General features: G+C 37.8%; 1 protein-coding gene across 9 annotated transcripts in view; it reads right to left on the reverse strand.

The window, feature by feature from the left end:
* CYRIA (CYFIP related Rac1 interactor A) overlaps positions 1–21,328 on the reverse strand; it is a 58,115-nt gene that overhangs the window by 23,994 nt on the left and 12,793 nt on the right. For 8 of the 9 annotated variants that reach the window (XM_055713689.1, XM_055713684.1, XM_055713681.1 and 5 more), the window contains exons 2-3: positions 16,265–16,315; positions 14,380–14,448 (exon numbers count right to left, since the gene is read on the reverse strand). The exons of the other annotated variant lie outside the window; for it this stretch is intronic. The gene's annotated coding sequence lies outside the window, so the exon portion shown is untranslated. The remainder of the gene's footprint in view (positions 1–14,379; positions 14,449–16,264; positions 16,316–21,328) is intronic. 9 annotated transcript variants of the gene reach the window in all.

A 21,328-nucleotide genomic window follows, 5' to 3' on the forward strand; every position in this document is an offset into this window, starting at 1 on the left:
TGGGTATTATCAACTAAATATTGCATGTCCAAAGCTAAGCATCATGTTATTTAAATCTTGTTTAAAATCTTTGTTTACACAATGTTATAAGCGATTCCATAATTTTGAAGTGTGGAGTTTCATATTATTTTTAAATGACAGCTACAGTACTATATAAATTGCTAGAGAAATACTAATTTATTTCTTCTTCCTTTGCAGAACTCATTTAATCGGTACCAGCTCAAAACCATCAGCAGCACTGTAACTAAACTGAAGGTATTACATACAGACAAAGCCTTTAAACCTTGTGTTAGTGAAAAAGGACACATTCACCAGCTCAACACTCTGCTGCTCATCGGTGCTCCCTTGCCCGATACTATATGCTAAATTTGCCTGCTTACATAAACACGACTCTAAAAGGCTTTTGTCGAAACCAGCTGGATCAGCAAATACCTACTGCTTAAACTCATTAAGATCATCCTAACGAAGTGGGGCTGGGAGTGTTCTCATGAGCAGCTCCACTGGGAGTTTCAGGAGAAACAGAAGCTGCCATGTTCAGGAGTGGCAATGAAATATTAGGACCAGTAACTTCTAAAGGCACACCTACATGGGTGGAGACGGCATCCAGTTCGCAGTCTGAGGGAACTGGACTCCATTAAGCATATTGGCATCATTAAAGCAGTGGAACTGACCTTACTGCATGAATAATTAACTGTGGTTTCAAAAAACCCAGCAGCATCTGAATTCAAGACCTCTCAGATCAGAAGCATGATTCCCAATCATTGTGATTTGGAGGAAAAGGATATCAGGAGTCGTCAACATGGATGGTGAAACCATGCCTGACCAACCTGATAGCCTTCCACGATGGAATGACTGACTGGCTGGTTAATGAGCAGAGAATGGTGGATGTTATGTACCTTGCCTTCAGCAAGGCTTCTGACGTTGTCTGCCACAGCATCCTCATAGGTAAGCTCAAAAAACCTGAGTTAGATGAATGGACAGCAAGGTGGATTGAGAAGTGGCTGAACGGCAGAGCTCAAAGGGTAGCTCAGGATCTAGCTGGAGGTCTGTAGTTAGTAGTGTTCCCCAGGAGTCTGTACTGGGTCCAGTCCTGTTCAACTGGCTCATCAAGACTCTTGGATGCAGGCACAGAGTGCACCCTCAGCGAGTTTGCCGATGATACAGAACTGGGAGGAGCGGCTGAGACCCCAGAAGGCTGCGCTGTTGGTCAGCGAGACCTGGACAGGCTGGAGAGCTGGGTGAAGCAGAACCTGATGAAGTTCAACAAAGGCAAGTCTAGGGTCCTGCACCTGGGGGGGAACAACCCCACGCACCAGCACAGGCTGGGGCTGACCTGCCGAAAGGCAGCTCTGTGGGGAAGGACCTGGGAGTGCTGGTGGACAGCAAGTTGCCAATGAGTAACACAGTAAGTGTTGCTATGTAAGGAAAAAAAAAGCAAAAATAGCCATACATTTGTGTTTAAGATGCTAACTCCAAAAAAACCTCAGAGATATTCACAGTGAAGTACCTACAGTATTATCTAGCAAGGCACAGATAAAGGAAAAACACACCCAGGTTCTTTTCAGAGCACAAGCTATATTCAGAAAAAAATCAATTATCCCTGATATGCCCTCGAAACACTGTATTTATAAGATTTTCATAACATAAGTAACCTACATAACAAAAGTCACCAAGAAGCAACCTCCACAGAAAGAAAATCTAGTGCCATGCATTCCTTACTCAGGTGAAGCATAAACAAAGAAAACCCCAACAAAACTCAAACCCAAAAATCAGATGTGAAGTAGTGAAAATTGGAATAGAAGAAAGTTGCTGAAGGTGAAAGTAACCCAAGATAAAAGAATCATTCCTGCTTTGAAAAATTATTTTATTACAATTCCTAGATAAGCAACACTTCAAGCCAAAAGATTTTGCTGTTATCTGATATACAGATTGCAGGACACAATCAAAACTTGAAAAAAAAAAAAAAAAAGTGAGGCAAGTCAAAGGGAGTTAATAAATGGTTTGTAAAGATAAATATATTTTTCACTAATCATAAAATGTTGAAAGAGCTGGCCAACAATATTAGTACCCATAGCCCCAAGGATTAAGAGCTTGTCTTATGGTTTCACTAAAATCAAAAGATTAAAAAAAAAAAAAAAAAAAAAAAAAAAAGGATTACCTTAAATGAACTTGTAACTTACTGAAGGGGGGGATTTTCCTATAGGCCACCCCTCACACCTGAACATACTTTGACCAGAATTCCTATATATTTTCAAAGACAATGGCATAATGACAGAAGAGACATCATGAAAGGATGAAAACCAGGCAACCAAAATATCTGGATTCTGAGTCATAGGTCATAAAAAAAAAAAGACAACACAACAAAAAAACCCAACAGAACAACAACCCCTTAAAAATTGTAGAATGGAAGCCAATTATGTAATTAGAATAAAATTATATTTCAAATTAAGAAAACGTTGTTGCACTTTGATCCTTCCACCTGAGTATATAGTAATTACAGCAACCTAGTTTGTATATGGCATAGGATGCACAGATGCTTATACACAAAACAGGGACACAATTTGCCTATACACAATAAATGGAGCCTCTATCAATTGACGCCAAGTAAGCAAAATGGGGGACTAATGTTTACGAAACTGATATACAGGAGAGAGATACCCTTAACATAAACAGAACAGGTTTGGCTAGTTTTAAGTGTTTATTCATTCATAACAAAACCACTTCATTTTTTACCAGGTGGATTTTGACTTAGTTCTTCCAAACTCCTATAGAGAAAAGCAGCCACATCATCATCATTCTCTTAAAAGTTTCCTTATCCTTGCCTTCTCTCACCAAAATCACAGTGAAAAATAAATGACCTTAGAACACATTCAATTTTGGAAATCTATGGATTTGGGCATTTGAAAAGGTATCTGGTTTCAACATTTGTGAATATAATAAATGAAAAATCTATTCTAGATCATACACATCCTTAGATAAAGAATCAAGAGACAGAAAAAAATGTTGCTGGTCCTTCCTGTCTGTTAATAACTGCCAATTACTCAGCCTTCTGACTATGCCACACACAGTATTTTTTATTATACTCCCAGAAAATCCAATGCAAGTGTCGGAAAAAGCAAGATGAAAACCATGATATTCTAGTTCTTTGTGCAACTATGGTAAAGACTTTCCTAAGCATGATTTTATTTTCAAGTTATTTCTAGTGCCAGTTGCTAACAGGAATAAGTCTTTGCATGTTAACTTTATTCTTCATCTATTTTACTTCTCTTATCCGATACAGAAATGCCAAAACAGTACATCTAATCTCAGTCAAGCCAGACATAAATCTTGCAGCGACTGGATTTCTTACTGCATATTTGCTAGTGATCTGCTCTGAATGTGTCAGTATGTAGGACATAATGTGTTTTGCTGGCTAAATTTGTATTTATGGTTTTGGAGGGTAATAATCTATTTGATATGTACCTGAAGAAGTCTCTACAAGTCCTCTTTTCTGGAAAAAGGCAGGGAAAAACAGTATCTTAAAATACTAAGCAGCAAATTAATTCTGATCAAAAAACCATACTGACATTAGTGGAACTAAGCTGTGGCTGACTACTTGTATCAGTAGTTCAAGATTTGAGGAATTAAAGATGAAATGTGGAACTCTGTAGGGATTAGCTGCTCTTAGTTTACACACTTCTATTTAACATAACAGTGGTCTTATTAAATATCTTACTACATAAAATAAGAAAACTTGCTGACCAATTTGCATTATGATGCTGTTGATGGAAATACCAAGAGTTCTACTAGGAAAAAAACCCCATAAAACCACTGTAAACAGACTGGACAATAATATACACTTTTTTTTTTTTTTAATTTAAAATTTCAGAAAAAGGTAAAAGAAAAACTTTCTGTGTGTCTCTGGATGAGGGTGAAGGAGGAAAGAACAGGTACCACCCCAAGACAGCAATGTGACAGACCATCTAATACCTAGAAAGGAGTAAAGAAGGTTTTGCTCAACTATGGAGGCATCCGAGTAAGAGAACTGGGCAAGAAGCTTCAGGAGCGTTAATTAACCATGTATCTATCTGTACAAGCTCCTGGAGTGATAACTGATCTTTCTAGAATACAGAGGAGTGTGCCAGAGGAATGGCTATTTCAGACTTGTTTGATACTTATAGGGAGAATTAACTGAATATATGGATGGAAACATAGAAGTTAATTAAAACCAGCAAAGGTTACTAAACAAGGAGAAAACAGCAAACTAAATATGATGATTTCAAAAAAAGCAGTTTCAGTAATCTCAGGTATCTTGAAAAATAGGTCTCTTGGTAAGCTGATTTATGGGATAAGGAACTGCAGGGAACTCAACAGTTAAGAAAACACACAACAGGTTATTCCAATAGACAAAACAAACAAAATGGAGACTTTGAAGTGAATATGCCTACGCCTATACAGGCATACAGAAACATTGAAGAACTACATAAAGGAGGGAACTTTGACAAATAACTGCAGATGAGAAAAGAGAAAATGCTATTTAATACCATAAATTTGCTGCAACACTGAAAATCAGAAAAAGTAGTTGCCAGTGGTTTACTGCCAAAAAAAGGAGGATGGTATGTTTAAACAGTATCTAGTAGCTGTTGTATAGATCCAGTTTTGTTCAATAGTTTTAATTAGTGACAGACAGAGAATAACAAAATACCCTTTTTAAAATACGCACTAAGCTAGAAGGGAACTAAAATATTCTGGAAAACAGGATCATAATTCAAAATCACTTTGATAAACTGGAGATACTATCCTTAAGAAATTCAGTAAATACAAATGTAAAATACTTTGCTCGAAGGAAAAAAATAAATTCAAATCAAGCCCACAAATGCAGATGGACTGGTAAGCAGAAAGGCTGATGAAAAAAGTACTTAATCATTATACTGGACTATAAATTAAACATAAAGCAGGTTATAAAGTTGCTAAACTCCAGATTTTTTCAAAGATTGCTCTCACAGTCCAGTTATGGCATGAGGGGACTGAACATTGAATAAGAACAGCTTTTCTCCAAAACACTAATTTGTAATTATGCAGCAGTAACAGAAAAGTATAGATTCCAGTAAAACATCTCCCTTTTCCTTAATTAGCTTTGTGTCATTTTTTAATCCCTTCTGATATTAGCTTATTAAATTCCTATTCTTTCACATTAAACACTCAGTTCATTAAAACATACAGGGGTGGGCGGGGTTCACGGCATTTTTCTGCAAAATAGCCTGTCTTGAAAATTGCGTTTAGTTAACAGACAAGCACATTAGTCCTCTTAATGATGTAAACATAAAGAGAGTCTTAATTTTGCATTGCGGCCAATACTTTAAGAAGTACATTCCCTAGTAAATCTATTTTCAAATCGTATGGTTTTACTTACACAAAATGCCAAACAAGCTTTTGTGCCCCACAACATGAGCTGCTAAAAACTTATTGCAACTTTTTTCGTTATGTTAACAAGTCTGCTGTTGCTGAAGATGACAAATAAGGAAGGAGTACTGTGGATGGTGCTGAATCAAAACCATCCTTTTAATTAAAAAATTAAGACTTCTTGTAAGCTACATGGAAATTAAAATAGCACACTGACCCTGATGGATTCTGCAGTAATTAACTTAAAGCGCTACTGGAAGCTATTCCTAATTTAGCGACGAATCCAGCACAGTAACTTTTTATTAAGACAATAAAAATGATGCACAGTAGTGACTTCGTACCCTACCCCTACTTCGCCATAAAAAGAAATATAAAAAATTTTATTTTCAGCCGACTGGCAGATCGGCGTGGCGATTCCTCGAAGCCCGCCGGCGGCCCCGCTTGCTGCCCGCCCCGCCACAGCGCGCGCGAGCCCGGCGCGGCCCGTCACACGGGGGGCGGGGCGGGGCGGGGCGGGTTTCCCGCCAAGGCCCGCGCGCGGGGCAGGGGCGCCCCCTGCTGCCGCGGCCACCACGGCGGCCACCACGGCGGCCACCGGCTGCTGCCCGAGGGCAAGCCGGGCGGGCTGGGGGCGGGGGGACACACACAGAGCAACAGGAAAGCGCTCGCTCCAAGCAGAAACCGGTGAGCACGTTGGAAACGGTTTGTTACCGTTAGGCCTCGGCGCCCGGCCGCCGCTGTGTCGCACTGTCCCCTGGTAGCCGTGTGAGGGGCATCGCAAAAGTTCTGCCAGGTCGGGCCGTTCACGCAGGTCGCTCAGCCACCAGGCGCCTGCACCGCCGGGGCTTCGGCAGCGACTGCAGCTCACGGATCGGCAGGGGCCCTTCTCTGCTCCTCCATTTCAAACCAAAGCCAAACTAACCTAGGTTGTATGTTCCTAACCCCCTTTCAGAACAAGTGCAATTATTTTAAAAAAACTATACTGCCTTCCCTTTCCTCCCACTGGAACTCAGAATTTAGTTTAAAAGTAACTGTGACTGCCTCTAAAATGATGACAACTAACATTTCTGCTTGAATGCGAAACAGCATTCAAAGAGGTGACCAGGCTCAGCAGACAGTGACGTCCCGAGGCTGGCGCGTGTTCTCAGCAGGGCATCCCAGCCTGGCACCAACACGTGCCACACCAGCCCCTGGCAGCAGCCCTGCCTTCTCCGTGTGAACAGAAACACCGTTTTCATTTACCCTTATTTAAAAAGTTTCAATTAGCATTATTTATTTTGAAGTTAAAAACCACACTAACAGCTGAGAAAGAAGAAATCTGCTTTTCCTTTCATTGTCTTTGACTAAAAAACAGATGCATGGGATGAGGTACACCAACTTTAAAATGCCAGTTATCTGCAATCAAAAAAGAGACAAGGTAGTTACATCCAAGATTTTCTTACTGCCTTTGCTGAAAACTGTCCAAAAGGCAAACCATGCCGTTTAAAACTAGACACCATAGAAAAGCCACTATTACTTAGGTTTAGAGCAAAATTTAATAGGTTTTATTTTTGCATTAGATCTAAGAACCTTGTTTCATTTTCAACTAACCCACCATTCACACTTAAGAGGTGACGTAAGTCACATGCAGAAGAAATACACCCTTGTAAAGGCAATATTCGTTAGTTTCTGAGAAAATTTCAAATTATATACAACTATTTAAATAATTAATTTGAAAATATTTTCAGAACCTTGTTGGAAAACTTAAATTGTATAAAAGCTACACATGCAACACACACAAATGCACATAATGTACACATATATACATGTGCACACAGAGTTGCAAATGCGCGTATTTAACCAAGAACTGAGAATTAGTTGCTTGTTACAGGAAAAAAGTAGATACATCAAGATTAAAACTGTAAAAAAATCAAGATTATAATAATTTACTTAACCAACACTTTCTGCCTGCTGACTCAAAGCCATCTACCTACTCTAGGTACCTGGAAACGCAAGCATTGTACAACAGCACAGCATACAGAGGTATGGGGAGGAAGAACGCCTGTGTGATTTCAGCACTCAAAGAGTCGTGAAATTGAAGTTCCTCTTAGCTCAGGATTTAGATCATGGGTGTTCTCTGAAAGACGGGATGCAGCAGAAACCCCCCCTCAATTACTCCCAATTTCATGATAAACAAATGAAAGATACTAACATTATTTTTCAGAAAATCTCTAAGCCAACAAAAGCCTTTGTATTATCTTTCAGTCTTCATCTTTAATACAACCAGCCTATAATACAGCACTGAAACATGCCTGGAAATGGGATTTGTGTTTTCTTCCTTCTCCTTTGAGCCAACCACTATTTTAGTTACAATTTATTCAACTGACTTACTAAACTGAAAACTTCAGAAAAGCCTGAGAAATTAAGTAAAAAAAATGCTCAGTGATTGAAGATTATTAGGGTTGATGGGAAGTAATGGAAATTTACTTAGGGGAAAAAAGTTCAAAGAACGCTGTTTAAAGACTGAAAAGGTATGGAAAGACCTAAATCAATTTATGTTACAAGACTGCAAAAAACCTTTTCCATGAAAAACCCATTAAATTGCAAAAAATAGTATTGTTTTATTATAGAACAGATTTTTTTAATACACTGATATTAGAAGAATATATACATATACACAGAATATGTATGCATTGGTCTCAGATAAAGTTTGAATTTTTATATATTTAAAGTTTACACCAAGTTATTAACACTTAGCACATTAAGATATTAACACAAACTACTTGGCAAAGAAGAGTGTTTATGAAAAGAATACATTAAAGAAGCAATAGCTGTAAATGACACTGCTGGAACAGACATTTGGTGTCTCTCTCACTTTTCTGATCTTCCAAAGCAGAATTATTTGAAGTCTACAAAAGCAGACCAACTAAAGAGGGATACAGTCCAGTACTATACTCCCCTTTGTGTATGCCCTCCACACCATCATCCAAGAAAAGGCACTAACAACTTTCAATCAGGTCCTCTTCAATTCAATTCTTGAAGAATCTGCTCGTTCTAGTTCAGTTTGCCCAGCCACCAACCTTCCAACCGTAAGAGGCAAAACAAAGCATTGCCTAAAACACCAGAATTATCACCATACTACCAATTACATTTCATCAACCTAAAGAACCAGTGCAAAAGTCCAAGTCTGTTTAATCTTTCCAAACACATTAAGTATGCAAATAAGATGATCCTGGTTTTCCTGTAAGTTTAAAATTCTGTCATAAATGATTCCTACATTTTAATACACTTCATCCAGAAACTGAATTGGCTATAATTAACTTCCCAAAATGGGGATGATAATAAAAGGTCCTTTGAAAACACACTCTGATCAGCATATTCTAGTCAGGAGGAAAACTCGGATATAAATCAAGATAGCCTGATTTGGTTTTGAAAAAAGGGCTGCAGTTAAAGCTGTTATCCACTAAGTGGCATTATCAACTCAAACACCTACATTTGACAAAAAATAATCATAGTACAGTGTATTTCACATCCTACAAATTGATGAGATAAAATTAATCATCCAAATAAAATGTATTTGTTTGTCATAAATTTAAACATCATTCCAAACATTCAAAACCAACATTACCAATTTACTTTTCATATCAAGACATGCATAAATACTTAGCACGATGGTCAGGTTGGCAATATAACTGTCTTAATAGACCTATTAAACGAAGCAGCCAAAATATTGGAGTAATAGGAGCTCAAATTTAACATATAAAGCTATAACAAGGTATTTTAGAAGTAGCTGGGGTTTCAGAAGTGTTGTACATCAACAATTCTAGTATTTCCTGTTGAAAAGTGTAAAAGTACAAAAGTCACACCAGACATTTACTTTACTTTAGCTACAATGCTTTAAAAAAAGTAAATCTAATAATTAGATAAACTGATGATATCTGATGCTAGAGAGTATTAAAAAAAATATAGTAATTGGAAAGTAAAAGAAGTATTAGGTTTCACTAATTATTTAAAGATTAATTTTCAAAAATATACTTAATGATTAATGACTGTAAACAGTTTTAAAAGAAACCTTTACTGGAAAAAAGCATTCAGGAACAGTATAAACATCACCAAAAAATACTAGAACAGAACTCTCATTTTAAAAGTTTTTCTCCCCCTATTCCTATTGTTTGTCTCTCGTCTTTCATCACTGTCAATTTGTTCATACATAAACAGCTACTGACAAGAAAAGGGGGGAAAAATATCAGTATTACTACATACAAAAGAATATAGGAAAATGAAATGAGCAACTATTTCTGTCTCTGCCTCCTCAAAGCATGTATTTTAAGCTTGTGAAACATTCTATACATGCATTCAAAATTCTGAACATACTTTAATGCTACAAGGATCAAGACATGCCTTTTTTCTTTTTTAAAGTGATCTTTTTTCCCTCACTGGCCACGGAGGAATTGCATTAGGACATAGTCCTTTTTCCCTACATCCGCCTACGACAAACATTTGCTGCAAGTCAGCGACTCCAAAACCAAATTGTTTACAATTAATTCAAAAAGCCATTAAAAAAATTGTTTCTTTGTTCCAGTTGGAAAGAGAGACAGCCAGATGTGTGGCTTGTTGATCTTGCTCTTTTCTGACCTCTGAGTGTAGGAATAACTGCAGCTGAGGAAGGAAGTCAGCAAGTTGTGTTAATGAAGGTGAACACTAAAAAAAAAAAGTTTGCAATTTTTCTTCATGGAAGAAAAATCTCTTTGGAAGAGTTTTTTTTTATTAAAAAAAGAAGGTAATACATAGCCTTACTTTTTGCTATTGGTGAAAAATTAGAGCCTTTGTTTCAGAAGTGAGTAGTCTGCCTCTTTTGCTACTTTTGAAAAATTCTACCCTTAATTTCAAGAACTTCATGAAGTTTCATGGCAAACACCTCTTCATTAACACCTGCTGGGAACACATCCTCCTCTGAGGATGCAAAATTCAGGAAAAGCATTTTAATTTTAGGCTCTGACTGAGTCACAGTCTACCATTACAGACCAAAATCAGGCCTAAAGCTGAATTCCAGATTAGGAGTGTGCCCACTTCTTTGTAAAACACATCTGGCCAACAACGCAAGGCAGCGAACAACAGCTGCCACAGTACTTCACATTTCTCCTTGAAACACATTTATGCACTGTATCTGTAAAACACCTGGCAATGAATTAACTAGTAATCTGTGTTGAAAACCTGATTACATACTGGTACTCGCAACAATACAATACAGAACACACCCATACAAGATATTCCACGAGCATAAAAAAGAATCTCTCAAAGACTGCACAGTAACAGACGTGAAATATTATCATCTGAACTTCGAATTATTTTCTAAAAAATGTTTCAAATGCATTCTGAAGTTCCATGACCACACTGCTCTTCATTTTATCAAAGAGGCTGAGAAGTTAATAAAAGTTATCATGGCCTTAGGTGGTCCCTAAGGACACATTTGTGTGTGAAGTACAAATTCACTCTAGAGATTCAGCTTTAGATGTTAATTCTGGCACCTAACCATCAATCCAGACTCCTTACAGTTAGTGAAGCTTCCCAAATGTACTTCAGGCATCCAGCCTAGCTGTCTGAATTAGGTTACATATTTGCTGATGCTCTCCCTGCATTGCTAACTTCATCTTAGTAGCTCACACTAGTTTTGGTAGAAAATGATGCCTAATTCTTGTCAGCCAGTCACTATTTTGAAAATATTATCCGAAGACCTGAGTATCAACATCATCATAGCTCATCTTTCAGCTTACGCTTGCCATCATATTATATAAGAAACCTTCCTATGTATTGTTAGAAAACAGGAAACTGACAATGAAAACTCTTCCCACCCCACGATCTCCTGCCCCCTAATGTTTTTTAAATTACCTTAACGCATGCATATGTACACAGAAATCCATTTCTCCAAACAGTAATAGAAATACTTAATCTGGTAAGAAAATTCAAATTCTGGAGAATTGAAACAGTATTTCATGTCAATGCTTTTTGAAACAGTTGTAAGGGATACTGGACATTTTAAAAACAGCCTATGAGATTCAATCCTCTTTGCACCAAGAAATGAAAAACCTTATCACGTAAGACTTCCAGCACAGCTCATGCAGCTCACAGCTATGAGCACAAAAAAACTTCTGCTGCATTAGTATTTAGAAATTATTATTGGCTTGTTACTGTCATATTAAGATTTGATTTTCAGAACCTTTTCTTTTGGAAAAAAATTGTTTAAGATGCTTCTACAGTTCTTATTTTGTTATAGTCTTCTGAAAGAGTCAATCTTTAAGGTCATTGAAGGCATATTTAACGGCATCATTTTCAAACAATAGTATGTCAGTATCTGCAAAAGGTCTCTAACAGCAAACAGAACTTCAAAAAATCTATCAGGTAAAATAAATTACTGAAAAATCTTTCCTACCAGTTGTAGTTCCTACCAGTTTATTATTTCTTACCAATGGAATTACTAAAAGCAGTGAACTACACTGTAGAGATATTAACTTTCTATGGGCTACATTTAAAGTAATCTATCATATAGCAAATCTCTTATTTCCTCACTTCACCCTCCCTGTTTCTCATCATTTCCTGTTTCTTCTGTTAGTGTTCATCTCCATTCCTACCATTTTTCCTTTTATTCTTCCTTTTTACTCTACTTCTCCTGTCTCTTAAGATCTCCCTTCAGCTCCCCTCACTCCCTGCCCTCGCCTCCCCCCCCCCCCACCCCCTCCCCGGGTGGATAAGCCCATGCAGAGCATTATTTTTCAGATCCCCTCCTCTCCAGCTCAGAAAGATTGCCCTTCATTTAAAAATTAGAATGCACCTTAAATTTTAGTTGAAATGCTATCTTTATAGAATTTAATAGGTATGTCATATACATAATTCCTATTTTAAATTCTATATGACTGTAACAAAACAGAAGTCTGGAAGGCCTTTTACAAGAAAAAATAAATTGTAATAACAAAATAGACAAAGTGGCTTTACTGGTTAAGTATACAGTCCTTGTAGAAAAGAGTAATGTCCTACACTGCAGAGATTGTCAAAGCTATGATTATAGTCTTTACCCTTGCTAAGTCTCTCCTTCCTCACCTCACATCCACCTCCTCCCTTGGACCTCAGTTTGTTCACTCACCCGGTGAAATGGAACAGGAACATCACTGTCTTTCAACTATGCCAGTTCCACATCCACAAGAATCCTTTGTGGCCTTAACCTGATCTCTGCACCTTCGAAACTCCTCTGCAGGCAGCTGTATTTTTTTTGGAACAAACATCCACATGATTAACACATTTACTTTGATAGACTGCCACTGAGATCCCTGGGTTCACCTGGCTACTGCAAACCTGCTTTGATAGAAAGCCAGTCAGGCTGCTGCCATGTTGGGCATGTTTTTACCTGCAACAAACTCAAGTTTTTGTGGTTGTTGGATGCCTCTGACGGCAGCTGAATTAATGACAGCATTCACTGTTACTAAAGCAGCGTTAGCTTAAAGAGTCCTCTCCATACTCGATGGTTTCCATCTCTCCAAGAAACCAGTGGGTGAAAGCCACCATCTCACATGGCCTTACTTCCCACAATAAATTAAAATATTATTCCTTTTTGGATTTTAAGTGTTACATGCTGCAACCGCCCAGCTCCAACATCATGGCCACTTCACATTTCCCAAGTCCAGGAAGGGCTGGCAAATAACAGCATGTTTGGGTCAGAACTGCTAGAACAAGTGTCAGTGACTTGTAGCCCTGGAGCCCCAGCACTGTGCTGGCCACAGCTTGGCCACATGTGAAGTATGACACCAAGATCTCCCTTCTGTCCCCTGTAACAGGGCTATGAAGATGATGAGGTGACTGGAGCTTCTCCCTTATGAGGAAAGGCTGAGAGAGCTGGGCCTGTTTAGCCTGGAGAAGACTAAGAGCGGATTTTCTCCATGTCTACAAATACCTTAAGGGCAAGTTCCAAGGGGACAGGCCCAGGCTGTTTTCAGTGGTGCCCAGTGACAGGACAAGGGGCAATGGGCACAAACTGCAACACAAGAAGTTCCATCTGAATATGAGGAAGAACTTCTTTACCTTGAGGGTGACAGAGCGCCAGCACAGGCTGCCCAGAGAGGCTGTGGAGTCTCCTGCTCTGGAGACACTGAAAACCCGCCTGGATGTGACTGTGCAACCTGCTGTAGCTGAGCCTGCTTTAGCAGGGGGTTGGACTAGATGATCTCCCGAGGTCCCTTCCAACCTTGACCATTCTGTGATAATTTATGCAATAAACATGAGTAATGAAACTGGCACAGCCTCTAGTATTTCACTAAGAAGGTAACCTTCAGTGACAAATTCTTCTGTAATTACACCTACAGATCAAAACCTTCTAGCTCTTCTTTATCACCTTCTGCTTCCTCCTCAGATATGGAAGTCCACAGCTGTTTACTTAGTTTCTTAGTCTTAGTCTTCCTCATGTACCAAATCTTTTCTTAGAACGCAGAGAAGTGAGATGTTTAAAGCCAAAATCCAATTTGTTGCTGCAAGTACTGGCACCAATTTCCTTGCATCGACACTAGTACCTGTTTGAGTCCACAGTGAGCTGACACAGAGGTCTGAACTGACAGAAAACTAATCCTCCAGAAAGACTTTGCAATCCTGTAGAATTCCAGCTGCAAACACCCTAAACCAGCACATTCAGGATGAGTACAAGTATTAATGCAAGAGAAGGGGCAGACGCAACTGAACTACCACTTTTGACTGGCAACAAATTAATCAAACAACTACGCATCCAATCATAAAAATAAATCCCATACGTAGATGGACCATGCAGAGCTGCAGGTGTGGTTTCCCTCCAGGAATATAAAAATTCAGCAGAACTGAACTGTTATTATTTAAAACCTCAAAATAACATTGGATTCACTCAATGTAAGACATATACACTCTGTACAAAGTAAAGTCCAGCATATTGCACTTCTTAGCTTTCCCACAATTAATGTATAAAAGAAAGGGGGTACTTAACACAAACACTTGGTTAGGTCTTACCTAGAAATACAGTGGTTCCAATTCACATTCAAAAATCCAAAGAGGTGTTGCTAAACATTCAACGTCCGTCTGTCACGAAAAACATTCAAGATTACATTTGGGATCACTATGCTTTTCCTTCTCTGAAGTTTCAGGTGAAATTTTCTAGCTTAAAAAGGAAATGTCCATGGAAAATGGAAATCATTCTTTTCAAAGTGAAATTTGTAATGTCCAAAAATTTCTGAAGTAATACCATTCACAAATGCTGCTGGGTTGAAATGATCAGGTACTTTAACTAAATTTTATCCCATATAATTCTGCAGAACACATTCAATTTAATATGGATTTTAAAATAAGCTGTTGCCAAGACTGGTACAGACAAAGGAAAATTATGTTCACTGGTACCGGTATGCATTATTTTAAGAATTAAAAGAAATAATAATGAAATAATGAAAAGGAAAATATATTTCTGAAATATTTAGTTATTTATTATAAAGGCTATATTTATTTAAAACAGTATTTACATTGAAAGAAGTCTGATTGAAGTGCTTCTAAGTTTAGAAATGGATTTTCCAGTCTTTTGAAATTACTGAAATAAAGAATGTAATTTAAATGCCTAACAGCAATAATTTCATTCTGCAAGTGGGGGGTGGGGTACTGAAAGAAAAACAAGGGAACCAGGTCCTTCACAAGTATCTAAAGGGACAGCTATTCTTATGCTACTTTTCAACTCTCTATAAATAAAATAATTTAGAAAGATACAAGTTTGCTCCCAGAACAAAGGTGAAGTCCACTAAAAAAAAGAACTCTGCTACAGAAAAGCTTGGAAGTTAACTTCCATTTCAAGCATAACCTCAACAATACTAATATAACTCCACAAACACTCTTCCCAAATATTCTGGTTCACTGTCCTCACGACTATGAGAAATAAAGGTCAAGTCACCAGGTCCATAAATCAGCTGAATTAAGTTTTGGCTTTGAAAAACACATGGTTGTGTTTCTGCAGTTTTATTTATAAAGATATGACTAAAAACTGGTTCTAAGCTAATGATGGATTTTCAATAATTTAATTCAAAAATAGTAAGACTGCTTGATCGCTGCCTAAAGAAGAATTATCTTTTGAAACTCAGGAGCGGTGCACTGCAGATTTTTTTTCTTCCCTTCTAAAAATATATTCCTTACTGCAAATTATAACAATTCATTATAAAAGCAGATTAAATTAAATCAGAATGTAACACTAATTTCCCAAGTAGAGCACCCACATAGGGAACTAATTAGGAATAGCTCCTCTGTGTAAACAAACCTTTGTACCAATTAGTAGCTGGTCAAGACAGGGAACTCCCTTTCTCTAGGGAGGGAAAAAAAAATATCTATTTTCAGCATTTCTTTATTTTGCTGCTGGCTGCAAATTCTCTCCAGTTCTGTAGCAATGCAGGGTGTTTAAACATTAAATTTCATAGCATTTGATGGGAACCTGATCAAGATTTAGTGGTGGGGGCGCAAGGAAAGCAGTAGAAGGCCTAAAACCCCCACAGACCTAGGACTTCAAAAGGGATGAGAACAAATCCCATTTTCTGCCTAAGCCAATTCTGTCCCCAGGGTCTACACAGACCAGAACAGTAACAGTGAAATGATTCAAAACAAACAGTGGAGTAAATTAAAAAAGTACATGGGAAGAAGAATTTTCAGTTGTTGTTCTATAATAAGAAAAGCAAACAAATAAAAACCTCAAGGCACAAATATTATGCTCAGATAGCATTTTGAAAGTGTCGGTTAGGTGCAACAGTAAAACTACGTAACAGGATGCCATTCAAGGGAGGCTGAGTCTTCATTTATCATTTATGGTAATTGCAACTGCTAGACAGCTGGTCTGTGCAAGACAGAAAGTACTGGAGTTGACTCTTACCTTGTTTAAGATGATCCAGAGCCTTCCCAGTACTTAGACAGAGGATGCAGTCTGTGGAAATTTAAAATTTGTTTAAAAGCACTGTTAGTAATGAAAGTCTTTTAATTACTAAGTAAAAATCAGAAAAGTTACTTAAACGCCTTCAAAGCATCGCAATACCCCTTTTTTAAAAAAAAAAGCAATGAGTACTGCTGAAAGGTATCTGCTGCTGTGCATTACACCCAGAGTAAAAGGCCAATTATTCGCACAGCACAGCACATCAGGATAGTGAACCACCGTTACCGTTTAGGATGGTTAACTCTGGAGACCAATGCAGAAAGAAATGCATAAGAAAGAAGCCAAGAAGGAGGCATCCAAGAACAGGCAAAGCAGGAACACCTCAGGACAGGAGAAGGACTGGAAGCACCTCACAGAACCCAGAAAACCACTTTTTCCTATGGAGCGGTGATACAGTTAAGACAGTTTCTGAACCTCCAGCCCTATTGGGTTGCAAAAACCAGCTCTAGATACCACTGTTTTCTACAGCATTTACTGGTTGAAGATAAATGAAAATATGACCTCTTCCCTCTTGACCCAACGACAACAAAAATGGCAAGTCTGAAAGACGCAGGAACACCAACACTAATTAAATGAGCATCTGTGAGAAAGTTTCAAAGAGGGTATCCCACTTATCAACCACATTAACTCCCAAGCCACTAAGCGTTTAGGTATTTTCCAAGCTTCATGTAATTAAGGTTGACTGGAAAGAGTGGTTAAGTAACAACACAGCAAGATTCATGTTAAACAGAAACCAAAGCAGATTTACTACCAGAAATGGCAGAAAGTGAAGTCAGTAGAACAGAATGGATGAAAATTATGAGGAAGCATTACAGATGGGAAGAAGAGACTGGAAAGAACAGAAATGGAAACACTGCAGGTAAAGAAAGAGAACTGTGAAATTTAGAGGATTGTGATAAATAAAAAAGATGGAATTTAGATTTGAAAGGACAAGTCTAGCACAGACTATGCTGAAATAACATCAGCTGGCCTTGGAGGAATGTCACAACATGAAAAAAGACCTTATGTCAGTTTGAGAAAGGGCAGGAAAGTATTTGTTAGCTGAATACCTTAAGTACATTAGTCAATCAATTAAATAACTCATACCAAGGCAGATACCTGCAGAACTGTGTTTATTTGAGCCATGACCCAATTAATTTCTTTCATCCACTTCAGAAGGAGTTCATCAATGTTAAAAGATCAAGTTTTAGTCACTGAAGCCACAGGCAACACAGTTTAATTGAACTCACAATCCATTATCACAAGAAAGAAAACAGAAGTAAAAGAGCTTAGTAACGGAAAAAAGGTACTAAATTTCCACTTCTTTCTGGAAGTATTAAAAGGAAACGTAACTACAAAAATCATAATCTGAGAGTGCACAACTACTTCATTTCCTTCCAATGCAATGGGATATATCTCAGCAAATTCTACGGAAGTATTTAAACAGAAATGTTTTTCAGGAAAAATTAATCAATTCTAGAACAAAACTTAAAGGTTAAATTATGGCAAAAAACTTCCAGAAACCTTTAAATTAATTGCAAGTGGGAAAGAAAAAAATTCAGGCTACAACTCTATGGAATAAAAAGAAGAGACTGCTATAGAAAATGAAACAGGACAGAAGTTGTGAAATAGATGCAAGAACAGAAGATAAAACATATTTGATAGAAAATTTAGAATGTGTGTGTTGCAAAACAAAAGAATTGGACTGTTTAAAAAACCTGTATGTTCATCAGAGCACATAACTCTAGTGAGTCAATTAAAAATCTTGAGATCTAACACAGACCAAAAGAAAGGTAAATGAGAAGTTTCTTGAAGGATATTCATAGTTTCACTATTTTTAAGTTAGACCAGTTTGTTCTGTTACATAACTTGGCTTATTTGGAGAAAATTAAGAGTGCTGGCAACAATAAGCTCTCATGTAACAGGTGCAAAATATATTTAAAAAAAAGCTTACAGACTGTGGCTTGGAAACAGACTATAGCACAGTTACTTTGGAAGCTGAAACACACTCTATATAGAAAAACTAAATTTTGGAAACAAAATCCCAGCAACTATCAAGGAGTATCTCCTGTTCAGCTGAATCATGAAATCACAAAAAACTCTGCAACTTACACAGAATAACTATCCTAAGCACAACTGAAGTAGTATAGCTAGAACTGAAGCAGATTTTTAATAAAATACATATTACATTCTGGAATTCTGCTTTTAACCTTTTTAAAATTTTATCCCAAATATCCAAATTTCTTCCAATCTAAACCAAAATCCAACTAAAACAATCTCAAATGGAATGTAAAACCAATGTCAGTCCAATTAATAGAGTTAATACGATGAACAGGTATGAAATGGACATTAAAAAAAAAACAAACAAAAAAAAACCTACTATGAAAAAATGCCAGGAAGTACTTCTTGTTCCACAAACAATAACTGTGTGGAACAGGCTTCAAGGCAAGTTCACTGAAGTAAGGCATTTGGACTGAGAGAGATGCCATCAAGTGAGAAAGCAAACGCCATGGGAGAGAGAGGATAAACTTATCTGATGAAAAGAGCTTCAGATTTCCAGTTTTGGGTCTTTAAAAAGGAATATCCCTTTAGAAGTGGAGATAAACAGTCCAAGACTGGTATCAGAGTCTTCCACAGAAAAGCCAGGGGGAAGGAAGAGGGACAACACTTCAACATGTTTATAAATAACTAGATATCGAGATACTCCTTACAGCACTCTGACATAAACACTGCGAAGAAATATGTTTATAAGCAACTGCTCTTCTCCTCAGGAGAATTCATTGGGGTAGAAAGGAAAGTGGTCATTTCTTAAACACCAGCGTGGTAAAAATGGACAGAAATAAGCAGACACTGGAAACTTTAGCAAAAATCTCAATGCTGCTTTAAGGGAAGGATGGCAACAAGGAGGCAAACCATCATATTAATGCAGAAGAGAAAATTCTCTTTTACTGTTTCAGTAATGTCCAGTAAGTCAATTTATCCCTGGTTAAAATGTATTTATACAATGAAACACAGAAGTCAGTTTGGTACCCTCAGTGTAGTAGCCTGGGGGACCTGCTGGGAGTAAAGCTTATTATCCACCCAGGGATTTGAAAAGTCATAGTCCACAACCCATTTGACTTAAAGCAAAACACAGCTGCTACTTTGAAAGTATCCTGCTGTGTAAGAAATAATTAAGGCTGTATGATCCGTATTCAACAAAGCATAAATAGCAAAGATTGTAAATTAATTTACTTGCAAATAAAGAGTTAAGTAAAGTTGCATTACAGAATGGACTACATAATGTAGTTCAAAGGCAAAGCAGAAGAGTTAAGTAACATGAAGTGTGCATGAGAGGCCAGGCTCTGAATCCTAACTACAACAACGTTATTTCCTGTTTTAGAAGTCCTTTACTCAAAAGTAAAAAGTACATGTTCCAAACTTAAGTGATAAATCTATGTTTTGCTTTAAGATACTAATACTAATTAAAAAAAAAAAAGGGGAGCAGCAGCAGAACACACTTAGCAATGTATGTACTGAAAAAGTACAGGCTCATTATTTAATATTTATATTAAATATAAATATTCTATTTAAATATTATGCAGAAAGATGTGAGACATGTTGATAGTAATACAGGTAATAAATAAAAATAACCAGGCAGCTCATCCTTAGAACCTCCTGACCTGAACTTTGATTCTCTCCCCATGCAACCCTCAAACCACAAATCACATCAGGAATTCCCAGCCCAGGAATGGTATTTGGCCCGTCACTGTCCATGTGGGGATCGGGAGCTCAGTTTCTGATTGCTGGACTATTTCCAGGTGGAGGGATATGTGGCCAGCTCACCAGGAAGCCTATGCTATTCCTCAACTACTATATAGAAGAGATGGTGAAACAGACTGAAGCACTCAACAGACTAGAGTCAACTCATACAGTTGTCTGTTGGACCAGACCCTGTTAAGTCATTAGGATGCTAATACTTTAACACTGCTTGAAAAAAAACCCCACAACAAAACAATAAAAATAAACAAAAAAACCCCAACAAAACCCCCCGCTCACACACAAAACCCCACGAACCCACACCCTACAGTTTTTGATAAATTTAAAGTCAGATTTGCACTTCCTTGACAGGAGGCAATCAGACAATTAGAACAGGGCCAAAACATCTGCTTGAGACAGGAATTTCCCAGGGAAAACGTAAAGATCATGCCAAGTCAGGTCTGTGCTAGCAGGTTGCTATTGCTCCTTCAGTTGACAGAAGGCAAAGCTCAGGACAGGGGTAAGTTTTACACTACTGCCAGAATATACATGCTCTGGTTGAGGACACTGTAGATGGTATCTGCTTACATTTAATTCATTAACTTTGATTTAAAATGTCAGGCCATAATTCTTCATACTTGTTTTGGTGGGGGTTTGTTTGTTTGTTTGTTTTTTCTTTAAACCTGCACTTTCAAATTGGCAAATTACACCTATGTATTCCCTAGGGCTTTTCTTATAAAAACAACATGAAACTCGGATTTTTTATGATTTTAAGTTGCTCTGGATTATTTCTCCAGCTTTCCAGACCCAGCTTCTCACTTTCAGGTTTGATTGATAGATTTTTTTCTCTTAACCTCTAAGCACACAAAGACAATCCTGCCATTGCCTTCCCGAAGAAGCTGCTGAATCCCAGCTTCCTGGAAAGCAGATCTGTGGCCACATGTGTGTCAGAAAATAAAACAGACCAGAGCACATAGCCATGCTCTGGGCTTGGAACCAGTAAGCACGGTACAGCTCATGGCTGTACAAATAAAATCCTGTCACTCCAAAACAGCCTGGCCAAATCCAAATAGCCTTTTGGAAATGGTCCATCATCTCTCCTAACCCCAGAACTGCGTTTGGGCATTATCTGGCAGTGTTAGTTGGCACAGGACAAAACTGTGTCACAAGAGTACCGAAAATGTAACAGTACAGTCGCATACCATATCCATTCCTTATTTAGTTCCTACTATGAACATGCATCACAATTATAGTACCCAGCTGCTTCTGGAGAACATCATTTTTAGAAGT

Source organism: Falco cherrug, chromosome 6 (genome assembly GCF_023634085.1).
Source record: "Falco cherrug isolate bFalChe1 chromosome 6, bFalChe1.pri, whole genome shotgun sequence".
NCBI classification, from domain to species: Eukaryota; Metazoa; Chordata; class Aves; order Falconiformes; family Falconidae; genus Falco; species Falco cherrug.